General features: G+C 49.0%; 1 protein-coding gene and 1 long non-coding RNA gene across 4 annotated transcripts in view; one reads left to right on the top strand and one right to left on the bottom strand.

The window, feature by feature from the left end:
* lrmda (leucine rich melanocyte differentiation associated) overlaps positions 1–21,137 on the top strand; it is a 1,080,961-nt gene that overhangs the window by 141,768 nt on the left and 918,056 nt on the right. The window lies entirely within an intron of this gene.
* The window catches only part of LOC119956195, a 31,734-nt gene that overhangs the window by 778 nt on the left and 9,819 nt on the right, over positions 1–21,137 (bottom strand). Inside the window, exon 2 of the long non-coding RNA XR_005458603.1 lies at positions 2,727–2,840. This is a non-coding gene — a long non-coding RNA (uncharacterized LOC119956195). The remainder of the gene's footprint in view (positions 1–2,726; positions 2,841–21,137) is intronic.

Here is a 21,137-nt window from a genome sequence, read left to right as displayed (position 1 = left end):
GTTGTTTACAGGGCCCACAACAGTGTGCGGTCCATCTCCTGCGCCACTACCCTCACCCCTCCCCTCCCTCCCAGAACAAGGATAGAGTCACCCTCGTTCTCGCATTTCACCCCACCAGCCTCCATATGCAAAGTATAATCCTCCACCATTTTCGCCAACTCCAGCGAGATGCCACCACCAACCACATCTTCCCTTCACTCCCTCTATCAGCATTCCGCAGAGCTGTTCCCTCTGAGATAATCTAGTCCACTCCTCCACCATACCCAACTCCTCCTCCAGCGTGATGCCACCACCAAACACATCTTCCCTTCACTCCTTTTATCAGCATTCCACAGAGTCGTTACCTCCGAGATAATCTAATCTACTCCTCCGCCATATCCAACTCCTCTCCCATCACTCATGGCACCTACCCATGTAATCACAGAAGGAGTAACACCTGCCCCTTACCTCTTCCATCCCAGGCCCAAAACATTCATTCCAGGTTCAGGAGCGTTTCACTTGCACCTCTTTCAATCTGGTCTATTGCATTCGCTGCTCCCAATGTGGAGCCAATTGGAGAGACAAAACGAGCCTAGGTGATCGCTTTGCACCTTGGGTCTGTGTGCATTCAGGATCCTGACCTTCCCGTTACTTGCCTTTTAATACAACACCCTGCTCCCATGCCCACATGTCTGTCCTTGGCCTGCTGCAATGTTCCAGTGAAGCTCAACGCAAACTGGAGGAACAACATCTCATCTTCCGGTTAGGCACACTACAGCCTTCCGGTCTCAACATCGAATTCAACAACTTCAGATGATTAGCTCTACTCCACCTCGACCCATTTGTTTTCAACCCATTTCATTTTAACTGTCTTTTACCATTTCTTTCTCTCTTGTCTTTCTTTATATGTATTTAACCCCCCATCTTATCCACCTTTCCTTACCCTTTCTCCCTTTTGCTGCCCCTTCCCCTCCCCCCACATCTACATTGTCACAGTTTACCCTCTGATGATAGTTTCTCTGCTGTTTGGCTTTTCACACCTTTTGTTCTCTCTGGGGACTGCCATTAGCATTATTTCCCCATGGTTTCTGTGGCTATTATCAACCCGTTTCCCAGGGTTTCTGTGGCTATGACTCATCATTCATTCTCACTCCACAGTATAAATATTTCCCACTTTCTCTGTTTTAGAGCTTTGACAAAGGTCATCTGGACTCAAAACGTTAGCTCTTTTCCCTCCCTACAGATGCTGCCAGACCTGTTGAGATTTTCCAGCATTTTCTCTTTGTTTTCAGATTCCAGGATCCGCAGTAATTTGCCTTTACCCTATTTAAGCTTAAGCCCATGCCTCCACCCTATTCCCATAACCTAGTAACCCCACCTATCCGTTGGACACTAATGAGCAATTTAGCATGACCGATCTACCTCACCTGCATATCTTTGGACTATGAGAGGAAACTGGAAGAAACCCACACAGAGACGGGGAAAAGTGCAAACTCCAGACAGTCACCCGAAGCCAGAATTGAATCCGGGAACCTAGAGCTGTGAGGTAGCAGTGCTAACCACTGAGCCACTGTGCCACCCTGTCCAAATTCAGCAATTTGTAACTTATTTATATATACTTTACATTAATAATAGCCTTGTAGATAGGTTTGTTGTTTTATTGTAGATCACAATCAAATACCTACTTAACTTAAATTTACCACCAGAGCATTGCATTTCAAATGTGCCATGCATTAGTAGGGTGAAAAATTATTTTCCCAAGTAAGTATCTGTTAAATTAACTGCTGATTTGGTTTTTACATTTATTCAATTGTTAATTAAACCAATCAAAATATACTTTAAATTCACCAGATTACAAAGCTTTGAATCAGTAATGAATCACTACCACTAAACCACCTAATTAAAATAATTGTTTTTTAAGCCATGAAATCTAAAACTCAATTTTCAGAAACCAGTCAAATTCTTCAGACATTTCTAGTGATTTTGGCTACTATTTACATCCAGATTGGATGCCCATAGGTTAGAAAATGAAATAAAAATACACCTTCTGAGAAAAAATATAGATGAGTTTATAAAGTTGCTTGCTTTAGGTTTGAAATGTCTGCCTATTCATGACCTGTAGCCCTAGAGTTGTAACTTTTACCTGAAACCTTGAGAGATAAATTTAGTACATGTGCGAGATGCACCATGGAATTTGCAGTTTCAACCCAGTTCTTTGAGACTAAGTGTGGTGGCAGGGAGCTCTGGCGGCACCTGTCCGATTGATCTTAATAGTGGGATATTGTGCCAAATTCAGCGGGTGGAACCACATTAATTATGCACAAGCATGTTCCCCTCTGAATCAACTGACAGACCGGCAGCTGATACATCCATCCACTGTCAGCTGGCGGGTTCGAAGGTCCCAGTGCCATATTTAAATAACAATGCAGCAAACCCATATCACTCTCCAACCCAACGCATCAGTCTTATCCAGACTTTGTAGGGTGCCATCAACCCAGGAGGAAAAAGGCTAGCAGCATCAAGTCTTGATTCAAACACCCCCCCTACTCCGTCGCCGCCCTGAGCCCCTGCCCAACATCTGGAACATCTCGCACATGTACCCATGCCTCACTTGGACATCTACCCACCACAGCTGAAGTCTACGTGCATCCCCTTCCAGTAAATGATGTGATGTTCCTTCGACCTCCTTATTTGTGAGCTTTTCATGCAGCCTTGTCAGGATCCAGTTTAGCTCCTCTCACTCTTACCTCTGCCTTCCATTGTTGTTCATCCAGCTCCTTGTCTCTATTGCCATCATCAGCCTTTCGCTATCTCTCCCACAAGTTCTGTTAATGCACTTTTGTAACGGTTAGCAGGAGATCCTGTTTAAAGCAAAAAGGGTGAGTTCAAGTTGGTTTATTGGTTTACTCCTCCCACTTATAATGGGGCACTATATCCTTTTATATTTGTTGATGGGATGTAAGCATCACTGGCAATTCCAGCATTTTTTTGTTTTTTAATAAACAATTTTATTGAGGTAGTTTTTGGCTTTATAAACAGTTACAGGCATCATCAGAAAGGAAGCAAAAAAGGCAAAAATGTGCAAACATCCACGTACTTTCACTACTTCCATCGTAACATATTGCACAAGCCCGCTCCCCTCCCACCGGTACTTCCCGCCATATTTCTCCCCCCCCCCCCCCCCCCTGCTGACGCTCACTCTCCCGCAAAGAAGTCAATAAATGGTTGCCACCTCCGGGTGAACCCCTGCACAGATCCCCTCAAGGCGAACTTAATTTTTTCCATCCCCAGGAAACTCGACATGTCCGCAAGCCACCACTCAGTCTTCGGGGGCTTCGAGTCCCTCCACGCCAATAATATTCGTCGCCGGGCTATCAGGGAAGCAAAGGCCAACACATCGGCCTCTTTCTCCCCCTGGATGCCCGGGTCTTCCGAAACCCCAAAAATTGCCACCCCTGGACTCATCACCACCCTTGTTTTTAGCACCTGGGACATGACCCCCGCAAATCCCTCCCAGTACCCCCTCAGCTCAGGGCATGCCCAGAACATGTGAACATGGTTCGCTGGTCCTCCCGCGCACCTAGCGCATTTGTCCTCTATCCCGAAAAATTTGCTCATCCGAGCCACCGTCATATGGGCCCGGTGAACGACCTTAAATTGGATCAGCCCGAGCCTAGCACATGTCGCGGTCGAGTTTACCCTACTCAGGGCCTCTGCCCACAGCCCCTCCTCCATTTCCCCGCCTATCTCCTTCTCCCATTTAAGTTTCAGTTCCTCTGTCTGGGACCCTTCCTCCCTCATGAGCACCTTATAAATACCCGAGACTCTACCCTCCCCTTCGTCCCTCCCAGAGACTATTCTGTCTAGGATCCCCATTGGCGGGAGGCGCGGGAAAGATGGGACCTGTCTACGAACAAAGTCCCGCAACTGTAGGTATCCAAAATCATTTCCCCTTACCAACCCAAATTTCTCCTCCAAGCTCCTCAAACTCGCGAAGCTCCCTTCCAGGAACATATCACACACCCTTCCCGCCCCTGCTCGCCGCCATACTCGGAACCCCCCATCCATTCTGCCGGGGGCAAACCGATGGTTGTCGCAGATTGGCGCCCAGACAGACGCCCCCATCTCCCCCACATGCCTCCTCCACTGGCCCCATATCCGCAGGGTCGCCACCACTACCGGGCTGGTGGTGTACTTGGCCGGCGGCAGCGGTAGAGGAGCCGTGACCAGGGCTTCCAAACTGGAGCCCCTGCACGAAGCCGCCTCCACCCGCTCCCAAATAGACCCCGTTCCCACCATCCACTTCCTTATCATAGCGATGTTGGCCGCCCAGTAATAATTGACCAGACTCGGCAAAGCCAGCCCTCCCTCGCTGCGGTTCCTCTCCAACATCGCCTTCTTCACCCGCGGAGACTTTCCCGCCCAGACAAAGCTCATGATCAGCCCGTTAACTCTTTTGAAGAAGGACTGTGGGATAAAGATCGGGAGGCACTGAAAAATAAACAAAAATCGAGGGAGGATTGTCATCTTTACAGTCTGCACCCTCCCTGCCAGCGACAGCGGGAGTGCATCCCATCTCCGAAACTCTCCTTTCATTTGCTCCACCACCCTGGCCAAATTTAACTTATGCAGCCTGCCCCAGTCTCGTGCCACCTGGATTCCCAAATACCGGAAATTTTCCCCAACTAGCCTAAACGGTAGCCCTCTCAATCTGTTCTCCTGGCCCCTTGCCTGGACCACAAACATTTCACTCTTGACCGTATTTAATTTGTATCCTGAGAACTGGCCGAACTCCCTCAGCATTCCCAGTATAGTTCCCATCCCGGCCACTGGGTCCGACACGTACAGGAGCAGGTCGTCTGCATAAAGAGAAACCCTGTGTTCAACCCCGCCCCTCACCATCCCCTTCCAACCCTTTTGCGGCTCTCAGCGCAATCGCCAGCGGCTCTATGGCCAGCGCAAACAGCAGCGGGGAGAGCGGGCAGCCCTGCCTGGTCCCTCGGTACAACCTAAAGTACTCCGACACTTCTCTGTTGGTCCTGACGCTGGCCCTCGGGGCCTGATATAATAATTTGATCCAATCCCTCCACGAACCCAAACCGTCCGAGCACCTCCCATAGATAGTCCCACTCTACCCGGTCAAAGGCCTTCTCGGCGTCCATTGCCACCACTACCTCCACCTCTCTACCCGCCGGGGGCATCATTATCACATTGAGCAATCTACTCAAATTGGCCGCCAGCTGCCTACCTTTCACGAACCCCGTTTGATCCTCCCCAATCACCTCCGGTACACAGTCCTCCATTCTACCCGCCAGTACCTTTGCCAGGAGCTTGGCGTCTACATTAATCAGGGAGATTGGCCTGTAGGACCCGCACACCTCCGGGTCTTTACCCCGCTTCAATATCAGAGATATGGTGGCTTGTGACATTGTCGGCGGCAGGGTCCCTCTGTCCCTTGCCTCATTGAAAACTCTCGCCAAGACCGGGCCCACCAGCTCAGAGAACTTCCTATAAAACTCTACTGGTTATCCATCCGGCCCCGGGGACTTCCCCGACTGCATGGCCTTTAGGCCCCCCAATACCTCCTCTACTCTAATCGGGGCCCCCAGCTCTTCCACTCGCCCCCCCCCCCCCCCCCCCCCAACTGTTGGGAATGTTAACCCGTCCAGAAACCTTTTCATCCCCTCCGTTTCTTCCGGCGGCTCCGAAGTATACAGCTTACGATAGAAGTCCCGGAATACCCTATTCAATTCTGCCGGATCCTCCACTTTGCGCCCCCCCTCGTCCCTCACTCTACCTATTTCCCTGGCCGCCTCCCTCCTCCTGAGTTGCTGCGCTAACAGTCTGCTAGCCTTTTCCCCATACTCGTACACCACTCCCCTCGCCTTCCTAAGCTGTTCCACGGCCCTGCTCGTGGATAGTGCCCCCAGTTCCGCCTGTCGCCTCTGCCTCTCCCTGAGTAAAACCTCCCCCGGGGACTCCGCGTGCTCTTCATCTATCCGACCCATTTCCCTGCCCAATCTATCCATCTCTGCCCGGTCTGCCTTGGCTCTGTGGGCCCCAATTGAAATCAGCTCCCCCCGCACTACTGCCTTTAGCGCCTCCCACACGGTCGCCGCTGAGACCTCCCCCGTGTCATTCACCTGCAGGTAATTTTTTATACATTTCCGAAGCCTCTCGCAGATCCCCTCCTCCGACAGCAGTCCCACATCTAGCCTCCATTGCGGGCTTGGTCGCTCCCCCGAACTGCAGGTCCACCCAATGCGGGGCATGGTCTGAAATGGTAATTGCTGAGTATTCCGTGTTCTTTACCTCCCCCATACAGTCCCTGCTTATTACAAAGAAATCTATCCTGGAATATACTTTATAGACGTGCGAGTAAAACGAGTAGCCCCTTCCTGTTGGCTGTCCCTCTCTCCAGGGGTCCACTGCCCCGATTTGCTCCATAAACCCTTTCAACTCCCTTGCCATTGCTGAGAGTCTACCCGTTCTGGGACACGACCGATCCAAAGTCGGGTCAAAGACCATGTTAAAGTCCCCTCCCATTATTAGCCTGCGAGAATCCAAGTCCGGGATCTTCCCCAGCACTCTTTTAATGAAGTCCACGTCATCCCAGTTCGGGGCATATATATTCACCAGCACCACTCTTCTCCCCTCCAGTCTGCCCCGTACAATCAGGTATCTGCCCCCCCTGTCTGCGGATATGCCCTCTGCCTCAAATTGCACGCGCTTGTTGATCATGATTGCCACCCCTCTGGACTTCGAGTCCAAGCCCAAGTGGAAGACCTGGCTAATCCAGCCCTTCCTTAGCCTGGTCTGGTCTGACACTTTCAGATGTGTCTCCTGCAACATAATTACGTCCGCCCTCGGGGCCCGCAAGTGCGCGAACACCCGCGCCCTCTTAACCGGCCCATTCAGTCCCTTGACGTTCCAGGTGATCAGCCTGGTCGGGGGGCACATCCCACCCCGCCGGTCAGCCATAGCCTTTCTCGGGCCGGCCTCTGACCCGTGCGTCGCGCCATTCCTGGCCCGCCCTTTGGCTGCCTCCACCCTCGACCTCCTTTCCAGTGCCTATTTCAAGTCCCTCTCCCGTCAGCAGAACAACCCCCCCTCCCCTAACCCCATCCCCCGATACCCCCACCCCTGCCATCTACTGGCTGTAACTTCCCCCCCCCCCCCCCCCCCCCCCCCCCCATCTGACTTCCTTGACTAGCCAATCTGCTAGCCCGGTGACTCAACACTCCGGCGCCTTCCTGTCCCATTCCCCTTGTTTCCCCGTCCTCCTCCCCACCCACTGGGGCAAGCCGGCTCCAGTGTCTTCCGCGAGCTGCACAAAAAGCCCAAACAGGAAAAAAAAAGAAAAAAGCACAGAAAAAAGAGAAAAAGCACATAAATGTCCATGAACAAAGGAAAGAGTCTCAAATGTTCCACTTGGCCCCTTTGGCCCAGCAAACCGTTGAGCAGCAGTCCAGGCACATTCGGCGTTCCTTCCCACAGAAATCCTCGGGCCCTAACTCGCGTCCTTGGGGCCTCCTTTCGGGACCAGCCCCAGGTCCCTCACAAAATCCATCGCTTCTTCGGGCTCGGAGAAGTAGTGGTGTTGACCCTGGTGCGTGACCCATAGCCGAGCTGGGAACAGCAGACCAAACTTCACGTGCTTCTTGAACAGCACCTCCTTGACATTCTTAAAGGCTGCTCGCCGCCGAGCCACCTCCTGGCTTAGGTCCTGATAAATGCGGAGAACACTGTTGTTCCACGTGCTGCTCCTGGCGCTCTTTGCCCACTGCAGCACCCGCTCCTTGTCCACGAACCTGTGGAACCTAATCACCACTGTCCGCCCGGCCGCCCCTGCCTTGCCTGCACTCTGTGTGCCCCCTCCAGCTCCAGCGGTCGCGGAAAGACTTCGGCCCCCATCAGCTGCTTCAGCAGGTCTGCTACAAACGCTGCAGCATCAGCTCCCTCCGGGAGGCCGACCATCCTCAGATTGTTCCTGCGGACTCTATTCTCCAGCTCCTCCACTCTGTCCAGCAGTCTTCTCTGCCGCTCTTTCAGGCCGTCCACTTCTAGCGCTGCAACCGTTTGCGCATCCGCCTGCTCCTCCACCGCCTCTCCCAGCTCCTTAACTTTAATATCCTGGGCGTCCAGCCTCTGGTTCAGCTGATCCACCGCTTTCTGGATTGGGTCCAAGCTGTCCCGCTTCAGCGCTTCAAAACTGGACTTCATTACCTGGAGCATGTTATCCAGCGCCAGCTGGATTACTGAGTCCGTGGTCCGTGTGTCCGCCATCTTAGGTCCCAGGTAATTTTCTTCAGGTCCTTGTCTCTGTCCCTTTTTCTCCTTCTTCTTCTGCCTTCTGGAATCCCGCTGTTCCATGTGCCGCAGCCCTCTCCTCAGCGCCTTCGCTGCCGCTTTCCTTTACCCAGCTCCTTCAATTTTTCCCCTCCTGGGCATCTGAAGTGGGTCCAAGCTGTCCCTCCTCAGCAACTCCAAACTTTTTTTTCCCTTTGTCCTGGAGGAAGGAAGGTCCGTGGGTCCGCCATCTTACCCTTCAGGTCAGCTTCCTCCTTGCCTCCGTCTCTCTCTCTTTCTTCCTCACCTGCTGGCCTCCCACACTTCCATTTGCTGCAGCTCGCTCTCCTCTTCTTTCACAGCAGCTTTTCTGCCGCCCCCGTGGTCCCGCTATCGCGGGGAATCAGCTGTTCCGCCCCGCCGGAGTGAGAGCCCACCGAATGTGCGGCTCACTCGGACATCGCCGCCACCGGAAGTCAATTCCAGCATTTATTGTTCACCCAATATTGCCCCAGAGAAGGTGGCGGTCAACTCTTTCCTGAACTTCTGCAGTCCATCTGGTATTGGTAATGCACACTGCTGTTGGGCTGTGTGTTTCAGGATTTGACTCAGCAACAGTGAAGGTGCAATGATACATTTCTAAGTAGCGTGTGACTTTGAGCAAAACTTGGTGTTCCCATGCACTTGCTGTCCATCTTCACTTATGGTTGGTAGAAGTTTGGAAGGGGTTGTTGGAGACGATTTGACAAGTTGTAGCAATGCATCTTGTAAATGGTGCACACTGCCGTCAATGTTTGCCTGTGGTGTGGAGAGAGTGAATGTTTAAGGTGGTGGATGGAGTGCCAATCAAGAATGGTTCTTTGTCTTGAATGTTGTTGAGCTGCTTCCATGTTGTTAGAGCTGCTTTCACCTTGGCAAATGGAAAATAATCCATCACATTTGCTTGCATCTTGTAGTGGTTGGACAAGCTTTGTCAAGTCAGGACACAATTTATTTGATGTAGGATACCCAGCCTCTGATCTGCTCCTGTAGCCGCAATAGTATGGCTGGTCTAGTTTAATTTCTGGTCCGGTAAGCCCCAGGATGTTGGTGGATACTCTTCTGGTAAATACCTTTGAATATCATGGAGATTCACTTGTGGTAATACCTTTGAATATCATGGAGATTCACTTGTGGTAATACCTTTGAATATCATGGGGAAATAGTTATGTTGTGGTACTTGTGTAGCACAAATGTTATTTGCCACTTATTAGTCCAAGCCTGAATATTGTCCAGGTCTTGCTGAGTGCACACAATGACTGTTCTATTATCTGAGGAGTTGTGAATGGTATTGAACGTTGTGCGATTGTGAACACTTATAGTTCTGACTTGTATAGCAGATGATGCAGCTGACAATGGTTGATCCGAGAACACTGAGGAACTCTTAAGAACATAAGAACATAAGAACTAGGAGCAGGAGTAGGCCATCTGGCCCCTCGAGCCTGCTCCGCCATTCAATTAGATCATGGCTGATCTTTTGTGGACTCAGCTCCACTTTCCGGCCCGAACACCATAACCCTTAATCCCTTTATTCTTCAAAAAACTATCTATCTTTACCTTAAAAACATGTAATGAAGGAGCCTCAACTGCTTCACTGGGCAAGGAATTCCATAGATTCACAACCCTTTGGGTGAAGAAGTTCCTCCTAAACTCAGTCCTAAATCTACTTCCCCTTATTTTGAGGCTATGTCCCCTAGTTCTGCTGTCACCCGCCAGTGGAAACAACCTACCCGCATCTATCCTATCTATTCCCTTCATAATTTTAAATGTTTCTATAAGATCCCCCCTCATCCTTCTAAATTCCAACGAGTACAGTCTCAGTCTACTCAACTTCTCCTCATAATCCAACCCCTTCAGCTCTGGGATTAACCTAGTGAATCTCCTCTGCACACCCTCCAGCGCCAGTACGTCCTTTCTCAAGTAAGGAGACCAAAACTGAACACAATACTCCAGGTGTGGCCGCACTAACACCTTATACAATTGCAACATAACCTCCCTAGTCTTAAACTCCATCCCTCTAGCAATGAAGGACAAAGTTCCATTTGCCTTCTTAATCACCTGTTGCACTTGTAAACCAACCTTCTGTGACTCATGCACTAGCACACCCAAGTCTCTCTGAACAGCGGCATGCTTTAATATTTTATCGTTTAAATAATAATCCCGTTTGCTGTTATTCCTACCAAAATGGATAACCACACATTTGTCAACATTGTATTCCATCTGCCAGACCCTAGCCCATTCACTTAACCTATCCAAATCCCTCTGCAGACTTCCAGTATCCTCTGCACTTTTCGCTTTACCACTCATCTTAGTGTCATCTGCAAACTTGGACACATTGCCCTTGGTCCCCAACTCCAAATCATCTATGTAAATTGTGAACAATTGTTGGCCCAACACGGATCCCTGAGGGACACCACTAGCTACTATCACATGGAGTGAATCAAAAATTTTATGTTCTGATAAATCCCGCCATGGCTTTGTCCCATTATATCTTTGGAACATCCTTCAGACTTGTGTCAGGAAAACCAAGGTAATTTTAAGAGATCTAAATTTGTACTGTTAAATATTAGAAATAAGGTGTAGATTTAAGTGGGTTTAATTTTTGTTTTGTAGGAAAAGGTACAACTCTCATTTGATTCATGTCAAACAAATGTGTTTGCATGAATAGGATTTTTTTGGTTTGAGTTCAAACAGTGTTTTGATTGTGCTGAGAGAGCGTTTGTGGCTGGAAAAGAAAACACAAGCTTTAGGAAAGAATAAGATGTTGCTTAGCAACCGTGGCGACCTTTGGGGAAGACCTTTTGTGCTTCAGTATTTAACTGGATACAGGCAGTTGGATGTCGGAAGTTAGAGGGGGAACAGCTCTCAGCTCTTTTAGAAGCAGGAAAACTATATAATACAAGGCTGTGTACTTAGCCCCCTACTATACTCCCTGTACACACACGGAAGTGTGGCATAATTGTCTTCCAACTCCCATCTACAAGTTTGCTGCTGATACAACCATTGTGGGCCGGATCTCGAATAAAGACAAGTCAGAATACAGGAGGGAATAGCGAACCTAGCGGAGTGGTGCAACATCAACAATCTCTCCCTCAATGCCAGCAAAACTAAAGAGCTGGTCATTGACTTCAGGAAGCAAAGTACTGTACACACCCCTGTCAGCATCAACAGGGCCGAGGTGGAGATGGTTAGCAGTTTCAAATTCCTAGGGGTACACATCTCCAAAAATCTATCCTGGTCCACTCACGCCGAGGCTACCACAAAGAACGCACAACAGCGCCTATACTTCCTCATGAAACTAAGGAAATTTGACATGTCCATATTTTTTAGAGTACCAAATTTATTTTTTCCAATTAAGGGGCAATTTAGCATGTCCAATCCACCTAGCTTGCACATTTTTGGGTTGTGGGGGCGAAACCCACGCAAACACGGGGAGAATGTGCGAACTCCACACGGACAGTGACCCAGAGCTGGGATCGAACCTGGGACCTCGGTGCCATGAGGCCGCAGTGCTAACTCACTGTGCCACCGTGCTGCCCCCGGTATGCCAAATTAACTCTTACCAACTTTTACAGATGCACTATAGAAAGCATCCTATCTGGCTGCATCACAGCCTGGTATGTCAACTGCTCGGCCCAAGACCGCAGTAAACTTCAGTGTCGTGAACGCAACCCAGTCCATCACATGAACCTGCCTCCCATCCATTGACTCCATCAACACCTCCCGTTGCCAGGGGAAAACGGGCAGCAAAATCAAAGACCCCTCCCACCTGATTTACTCACTCTTCCAACTTCTTTCATCAGGCAGGAGATACAAAAGTCTGAGAACATGCACAAACAGACTCAAAAACAGTTTCTTCCCCGCTGTTACAAGTTGCAAGGTGAGGTGATCAGTCTCCCTTCGATGGGCTGACCCTCTTATGGACTGACCTGATTAACACTACACCCCTGTATGCTTCACCCGATGCCGGTGTTATCTAGTTACATTGTGTACCTTGTGTTGCCCTATTATGTATTTTCTTTTCTTTTCATGTACTTAATGATCTGTTGAGCTGCTCACAGAAAAATACTTTTCACTGTACCTCTGTACACGTGACAATAAACAACATCCAATCCAATCCAATAATGGAGTAATGTGCATAAAAGCTAGCTCCAGAGAAGCGGAAGGACAGTTAGCTATAGAAACACAAAGCTTCCAGGAAGTTTGATGTTAAAAGGAACAAAGAGGACCTGCCTTTGGAACAGGGTACTGGTCACTGAAGCTAAAGGACAAACGGGAAGTGCAGATCTGGGTGAAATTGGCGAAGGAAAAGCCAGTTAGATGTCCTTCTTGCCAGCCTTAGGAAATTGAAACAATAGTATGCAGTTGAGGTCTTGAGTGCCAGAGTTTTGTGTAGAATTTTCGATGCATGTTGCAATTCAAGATTGTGCCCTAGAAGCCTGCCTACCTACTACTTTTGCTGACTGAGGTATGCGTATCTGCACTGGTGGCGGGTGGGGTGGACAGTTGTAATTCAAATATGGTGGTCTCCTCAGAGGTGTTCTCTTAGAAGGTTTCGGGGGGGGGGTGAGGGAGAGACCATCCATGACTGATCTGGCCTAGGCCATCCCTGCGACATCCAGGGATGTTCCTCGTAGGGGTTGAGACCTCTGATGTCAGGTGCCCTATCGTCGGTTTGGGCTCTCTTCCATCTGTTGTGGGTCAAGTTCTCTTGCGGGGACTCAAAAGAGGGCATCATGAGCAGTATGGCTTGTGCATCGTGGGGGGGGGCAGGCATTGGCAGCACTGCTGGACACTGGAGGGGGGGGATGGGGGTGGGGGGTGGGGACAGGCATTGGCAGCACTGCTGGACACTGGATGGCCGGGGCAAGGTATGGTGCTGGATGGGGGCGGTACTAGGTGCATAGTTGTCGAGACGGTGGGGCAGAGTTGGCAGACGGGACCAGTGCCAACTCACTTTGCGGCCTAGTGGAGGTCATTGATCTTCTTGCGGCACTGGGTGCCAGTCCTCTTGGTGGCGGTTCTCAAGCTGACGGATGCGGCTACCTCCTTCCAGGCGACACTGCCTGCCCTGTGGTTTACCCTCCGAGCCCTGCGTGGGAACAGGGCATCCTGTCTGGACCTGACTGTCCAACATTCTGGCCAGGTCGGCCTACCCGAATGGTGGGACTGGTCTCTTTAGTGGCATGCTGCGTGGGGTTTACTCTGCAGGATCGGTTTAAGTGCTGGTCCCCCTTGTTAGCGGGGAGCTGGCAGGCACAGTCCCGGTGAATTACTCAGCGGGACAATCATTTGCCGTGTGAAGCCCGTGGGGACTCGTTATGTGGACCAATTAGCGTTTGATACCGGTGGTGGCCTCGCCGGGTTCGACCGTCTGGAAGCTTGCAGCAGTTCCTGCTTCCTACCACCTTTAGAAACCTTTCTGTCAAATCGTGCCCATTTAAAAAAGCCCACCTTTTAAAAAGTGGGGACAGGACGGAGGGACACTGATAGCCAGGGTCCTTTATATGGACAGCAGGATCGCAACACTGGACAAACCGACGGAGAAATTCCAGCTAGCCTGTGCTGACCAAAAAATGGCACCCGACCCGTCCCCATCTGATTCAAGCCCACATAATCCTCAATCGCCGCCTGCCTGTACCTGTTCACAGAAGCCTCCATCTGCCAACAACCAACAATTCGAATCAAACCTCCACCCCAGCCTCTGCTCTCATCCGGGTCTTAGCCAAATCTCCAGCCAGTGGGGCGCATGGTCCGAAATTACTATCACTGCCCCCTCTACCCCGACCAAAATCTCCCGGTTCACCACAAAGTAATCAATCCTCGAATACACTTTATAAACATGTGAAAAAAAAGGAATACTCCTTTCCTCCGGGTTCTTAAAGCACCACGGATCCACCATAACCATTCTTTCCATAAACTCAGCCAGCTCCTTTGCCATCCGTACCCTACCCATCGACCTGAGATTCGACCTATCCACCTTCGGCTCTGGGACACAGTTAAAACCTCCTCCCATAATTAAATGGTGCATGGCCAAGTCCGGGATTGCTGCCAGCAGCTCCCTCCTAAAACCCGCATCAACGCAATTTGGTGCATACATGCTTACCAACACCACCGCCGTTCCTTCCATTACCCCACTCACAATCATGTTTCTCTCACACGGATCCCTCACTTCCTTCGCACTCTCAAATCCCGTTTTCTTGCTCATTAAAATTCCCACTCCCTGCGATTTCAAATCAAATCCCGAGTGGAAAACCAGCCCAACCCACCCCTTCCTTAACCTAACGTGGTCCTTCACACGGAGGTAGGTCTCCTGCAGAAAGATGACCTCTGCTTTCAAGCTCCAGAGGTATGCAAATACCCGTGATCTTTTAACTGGTCCAGTAAGCCCACAGACGTTCATTCCCTACATTCCCCTCTACTGTCCATCATCCTTCCCACTTAACTACAGCCCTGTGAATTCCACTCTGTACCTAGCCCATGCCAGGTGGCTTCCTCCCCTCTCACCCACGACCACCTCTCTTGGTCTTCCCCCCCCCCCCCCCTCACCTCCGTTCACCAGCAATGCTTGCTAGCGTGGCAGCCCCTGCCAAAAGACACCTCTCAGTGACCGACCCCCCACACATCTGCTCAGGGAAGGAGGCTCCCTGTTGACCTTACCCTCCCCACCCGTACAAAGACTTATCCTGAACTCCAGGTCACCTCTCCCGAGAGCAAATAAACAGAAACAGCCCCATGAAACATAAACCTTTTACCGCTGCCACCCCGTTCCCATTGGTAAATATTCACCCAAAAAAGAACCCCCTCCAACATGGAGGGAACAAACCCCCCCCCCCCCCCCTAAATTCCTACCCCCACTTCAAACATACTCGTAAACATTACAAAATACCAGTTCCTCAGTATTGTTCAACTGAGTTTTCCCCCAGTTTATGCTCCTTGATTAAGTCATTGGCCGCTTCTGGGGTCTCAAAGTAATATTCTCAGCCTTCAAACGTCACCCATTACTTCATTGGGTAGAGCACCCAAACCTGATCTGCTGCCGGTACAGCACCGCGTTGGCCTTGTTGAACCCTACCCGCCTTTTCGTCAACTCGGCCCCAATGTCCTGATATATTCGGACCTTGTTCCCCTCCCATTCGCAGGTGCGTTTCTCCCTGACCCAATGCAAAATCTTCTGTTCCTCCACAAATTTGTGGAGTCTCATGATCACCGCCTGCGGCGGCTCCCCAGCTCTAGGCTTCTGCCTCAGAGACCTGTGTGCTCTGTCCACTTCAGGGGCCTTATCTATCACCCCCTCTGCCACCAGCCCTGCTAGCATCTTTGAGACATATCTCGTGGCACTCGCACCTTCCACTCCTTCAGGGTGGCCCACTATCCACAGGTTCTGCCTTCTCGAGCTGTTCTCCTGCTCCTCCACCTTTGCCCTCAATGTCTTGTAAAGGTCTCCTAAGAGCCCCACCTCCGCCTCCAGTGCCACCACTAGATCACTGTGGTCCGAGCTCTTGAATCTGCGACCCCTGCATCTCCAATCTTCTCCACCTGCTCCATCGAACTCTTCAGGGGTGCTACAGGTCCTTTAATGGCCTTTGATCTGTCCCGCTGCATCTCCTTCCTCTGCTGGCGGTACCCATCTTCAATGAAAGCCATCAATGCTCCATCTGGGGCTTTCTGACTTGCATCAGCCCTTCCCTCCGCCATCCTTCCACTGGCTGCTGAACCACCGGTTTCCTCCAACTCCTTGGCCAGGTCTCTCACTATCTTCTGCCAGGTTTGGTAACCAGCGGACATGCCACTCCCGGGGGAAACTACTCCTCCAACTATCAACTACACCTCTTTGTCAAAGCTACACCAAGTATCGGGTAAAAGGAGCTCTTTCCTATGCCTTTGAGCAGGAGCTGCTCTGTGTGCGACATTCACGCCATGGCCGCATTCGGAAGTTGTCCAAACAAAATAATCTTAAGGCCAATAGTGGGAATGTTCGCTGATTAATGCACATTGTTCAGCATCATTCGCAAATCCTCGTGTACTGAAGCATTCCATGTCCAATTACAACAAGACTTTGACAACATTTAGGTTTGGGCTGATAAATGGCAAGTAACATTCAGGCTGCACAAGTACCAGGCAATGACTGCCAACAAGGCAAGAGTCTCACCATCTCCCTATGATATTGAGTGGCATTACCATCAGTGAATCCCCCACCATTAACGTCCTGGGGTTACCATTGACCAGAAACTGAACAGGAGTAGCCATATAAATACTGAGGCCACCAGAACAGCTTAGAGGCTGGGAATTCTTTGGTGAGTAACTCGCTTCCCAACTCCCCAAAGCCTGTTTACCATCATCAAGTCAGGAGTGTGATGGAATACTTGTCTGTATTGCTGTGGCTCCAATGACACTCAAGAAACTCAGTACCATTCAGGGCAAAACAGCCCACTTGACTGCCACCAAATGATCACCTTCAACGTTCACGCCCAATACACATTGGCAGCAGTGTGAAGCTTCAATATTTATGCCCTTCCACCTCGAATGCACACTGGCAACAGTACCATCTACAAGATGCACATGTTTACCAACACCACCGGCGTTCCTTCCATTATCCCACTCAAACTCACCAAAACGTTGAAAGGAGCTTCCAAACCTACAATGTCTGCTGCTTAGAAGAACAAGTGTAGCAGATGCATAGGAACACACCAAACTAAGTTCCCCTGTAAAACAGCAACCTCCTGACTTGGAACTATATTGCTGGGTCAAAACGCTGGAACTCCCTCCTAGCAGCACTGTGGATGGACCTGCACCACATGGACTGCAGCGGTTCAAGAAGCTAGCACCTTGTCGAGAACAATTAGGGTTGGCAATAAATACTGGTCTGGTCAGCGACACCCATATCCATGGAATAAATTAGATAAAAATAATAGTGGAAGGAAATGGGAGAGTCTGAGATGGACCAGCTGAAGGAAAGAGAATGGTTGATGTTGGATGTTAAATTTTTGACATTCCAATTTAGGGTGAGAGCATGGTGGCATTAATCAATGTGCTCGACAATAGTGAGGTGGGGTGGGGAGGTGGTGTTAAGTCTAGGACTGGAACATGGAATATTCCACATATCCCACAAAAAAACCATGCATAACAAGGACCCATACATCTATTCCCATAACAGCACCTTTTTATTTATATTACAACACCCTGGGCAAGCACATGGTCAATTCTGCCCCCCTCGACACGGGTTGCAAAATAAGTGAATTAACAAATAATTCTTATAAATGTGTCGATATTGTGGCCCTCGACTTCTCCAATGGGCTCCAGGATGAAGATTAATAAATAAAAATGATAATAAACTGTTTATTAATAATGAGAGGAAAAGATGAATTATATGAATCGTTGACCAATCTACCTATTCCTAAAATCCTGTCCCAACCTCCACCCAGACACAAGACAGACACAGTGGAAATGGGGGAAAGGTAAAAAAAAATAACAGGGATTAAGAGTTATGAGATGGTTCTTTGCTGATGACGTTGCGGTCTTTTTAGCCAGCGATCTCCTAATGGTGTCTTCAACCAGAATCTGTAGGCTTTAGAATGCTCTCTCAACTGCCAAGGCACTAGAGATAAATAAAATATCTCTTCAAACTTATTAATCAATAGTGTTCATCAGGAGAGGGGGAGATTAACTGTGCCTCTTCCTGCCTGTACCCTGAGTGTGCTTTCCTCTACAAAACGGAGCCTGGCTCAGTTCGACAGAACATTCCGGAACATCCTCAAATTGGCTGGTCCGAATAGCACTGATAATGGGGGTCCGTAATGGTTTAAAAACTGAAAGTGTAGCCCATCTGAAGGGCATATATTTCAGCAACTGACCAGGCTCCAAAAGGTAAAATAGCAGAGAATAACAAAGATCAAAGAATACACGAGGGAAACCAGGATTAAATAGGTAAATCCTTACATATCTCCTCCCCCCCCCCCCCCCCCAAGAATGAAACGTCAGGACACAAATGTTTCCCTATAAGGTATGTAAGACGTACAATCCCAATACATACAGATCTAAACTAGCCCCCATTATACAAGTTCCAAACCCTCTCTGCATACATTAGCAATCAAATAAGTTCTAAACACGTGACAGGATCATTTATTACCTTATCCTTTCCTAGAATATGTACTATTTTCACATTGAATGGTTGCAAAAAAGCTCCAACAAACAATCTTGTGTTCATGTTTAAAGGTCTCAATAAACACAAGGAGAAAACCATCTGGATAAGTCCAGAACGCCCGGTACTGATTTGTCCTCCACACGGCCGTCGACTTCCCAGACTCTCCTTGGTACTCTGTGAACCGCAACAGTTTTGCGTATTTCTGCAACATGCATTGCTCCCCCGTTTCTAACGGAACAAGTAGTCTCTGTGTTTGTAGCCGAGATGGAGGTGGCTTTGGTGGTTCAAAGGTTTTGAGGTCTACACCAGGGATAGTTAACGGAGTGATCCTTGGTGCTTCCCTTCCAGCTTGTCGATACTCCTTTGCTACCTTCTCTAGACCTGTCTACTGCTGTCCTTCACATAACACTAACAAGCTTCCCTGATTATCTGGTGAACTTCTACAAAAACTTAGAGGGTTTTCTACAACTAGACTACGAGTAGGATTGTCCCACACGCTAACCCAGGTTTTTAACCATTATTGCACTAGGTATATAAACAATATATACAATATATCTCTCAAATTCCTACATTCATCACAGCTCCCCCTTAAGAAATGAAAGAGCAATATGAAAAGATGGCTTCATTTTCTAAAATATTTCCACTCTAAACATTACTCATGAAGATACATTTACATTTAGGCATGCAACATGAGTATAGGCTATTTCAGTCTTCGTTATCCAACTTTGAATGTTCCATACCTGGTATGATCCAGGAACTAAAAAAAGTGTTTTGGGTCTCAGCCTCCACACCAACTTTATGAACGGCATAAATTTCAGCAACTGACAAGGCTCCAAAAGGTAAAATAGCAGAGAATAACAAAGATCAAGGAATACACATGGGAAACCAAGATTAAATGGGCAAATCCTTGCATATCTCTCTCTTCTCCCCCCCCCCCCCCCATGTAAATTCCAGCAAATTCTAGACTCCTACTACCCTTTGAGTAAAAATGTTTTTCCTCATGTCCCCTCTTTACCTTCTGCCACTTAGCTTGAATCTATGTCCCCTGGGTTCTAGAATTCTCCACCAAGGGAAACAATTCTATCTTGTCCACTGTATCACTTTTCCCTCACAATTTTGTACATCTCAATGAAGTCATCCCTCAGCCTTCTTTGATCCAAGGAAAATAACCCCAACCTATCCAATCTATCCTCGGAGCTACACTTTTCTAGCCCTGGAAACATTCTTGTAAACCTCCTCTGTACTTTCTGCAGAGCAATAATGTCCTTCCTGTAATGTGGTGACCAGAACTGCACACACTATTCCAGTTGTGGCCTCATCAATGTTTTATACAATTCCAACATGATATCTTTAGATTTATATTCTATACCTCGACCAATGAAGGAGAGCATTTCATATGCTTTCTTAACAACCGTGTCTACTTGAACTGCTACCTTTCGGGACCTGTGTACTTGTACACCAAGATCTCTCACTTCATCTGTCCCTCTTTAGGGCGGCACGGTAGCTCAAGTGGATGGCACTGTGGCTTTGTGGCGCCAGGGTCCCAGGTTCGATTCCCCGCTGGGTCGCTGTCTGTGTGGAGTCTGCACGTTCTCCCAGTGTCTGCGTGGGTTTCTTCCAGGTGCTCCGGTTTCCTCCCACAGTCCAAAGACATGCAGGTTAGGTGGATTGGCCATGATAAATTGCCCTTAGTGACCAAAAAGGTTAGGAGTGGTTATTGGGTTACGAGGATAGGGTGGAAGTGAGGGCTTAAGTGGGTCAGTGCAGACTCAATGGGCCAAATGGCCTCCTTCTGCAGTGCATGTTCTATATTCTATGTTCTAACACTGAATGAAGTAGTGGGTTCCGATACTCTTCACAACCCCACCAGCCATACATTCTCTCTTGGCCTTCACAGGGCCACCATGAGCAACAAGGGCAGCTGAGAGGTTGGTCCTCTCAAAAGTTGATTGATCCAATTGGCTCTATTACTATGGTGGCAGCTTTTACCTCCTCATCAAAGTTTATGTAACCGCTTGTATCTCCACTGTCGGAATCGGAGCATGGGACATCGCTGACTCCGTTAACAGTTTGGGTTTTCTCTTCCTTGGTAGTTGCAGAACCACCACAGGATTTGCCAACCACCTTCCTCGTGATTCCTGAAGAGGATTTGACAATTGTTTTTGACAAAGGGTTATCTGGACTCGAAACATTCATTATTTTCTCTCTCTACAAATGCTGCCAAACCTGCTGAGATTTTCCAGCATTTTCTCTTCTGGTTTCAGATTGCAGCATCCACAGTAATTTACTTTTATCCTGAGAAGGATTGGTGGCCAGGCCAACCACTTCACCATCCAGGCTTTCATCTTCTGCTACCTCGAAGATGTGGGTCGACCAGCCGCCCGCTTGGTATCACAGCCCAGTCCCTGCCGTCCTCGTCCTGACTAATTGCTGCTGTGCAGTCAGGTATACTTTCCCTACAAGCAAGCCTGCTCTGAAACTTCTTTCACCTGAAGGAAATAGCAATGGGCCTAACTTAAGAAGCAGGAACAAACTACCTTTTGGCAAGTCCAATTCACCTGCCTCCTCCAGGTTAATAACTCCTTTACCAGCTTTGGAAGGATTGTTCACCAGTGGTCCAAGCTCAATTGGTGACACGTTTACTCAGGTACAGCTATCTAACATTGCATCATAGTCAGACCCAAGA

Source organism: Scyliorhinus canicula, chromosome 22, assembly GCF_902713615.1.
Source record: "Scyliorhinus canicula chromosome 22, sScyCan1.1, whole genome shotgun sequence".
Lineage (NCBI taxonomy): Eukaryota > Metazoa > Chordata > Chondrichthyes > Carcharhiniformes > Scyliorhinidae > Scyliorhinus > Scyliorhinus canicula.
This window is presented reverse-complemented; position numbering and strand designations above follow the sequence as displayed.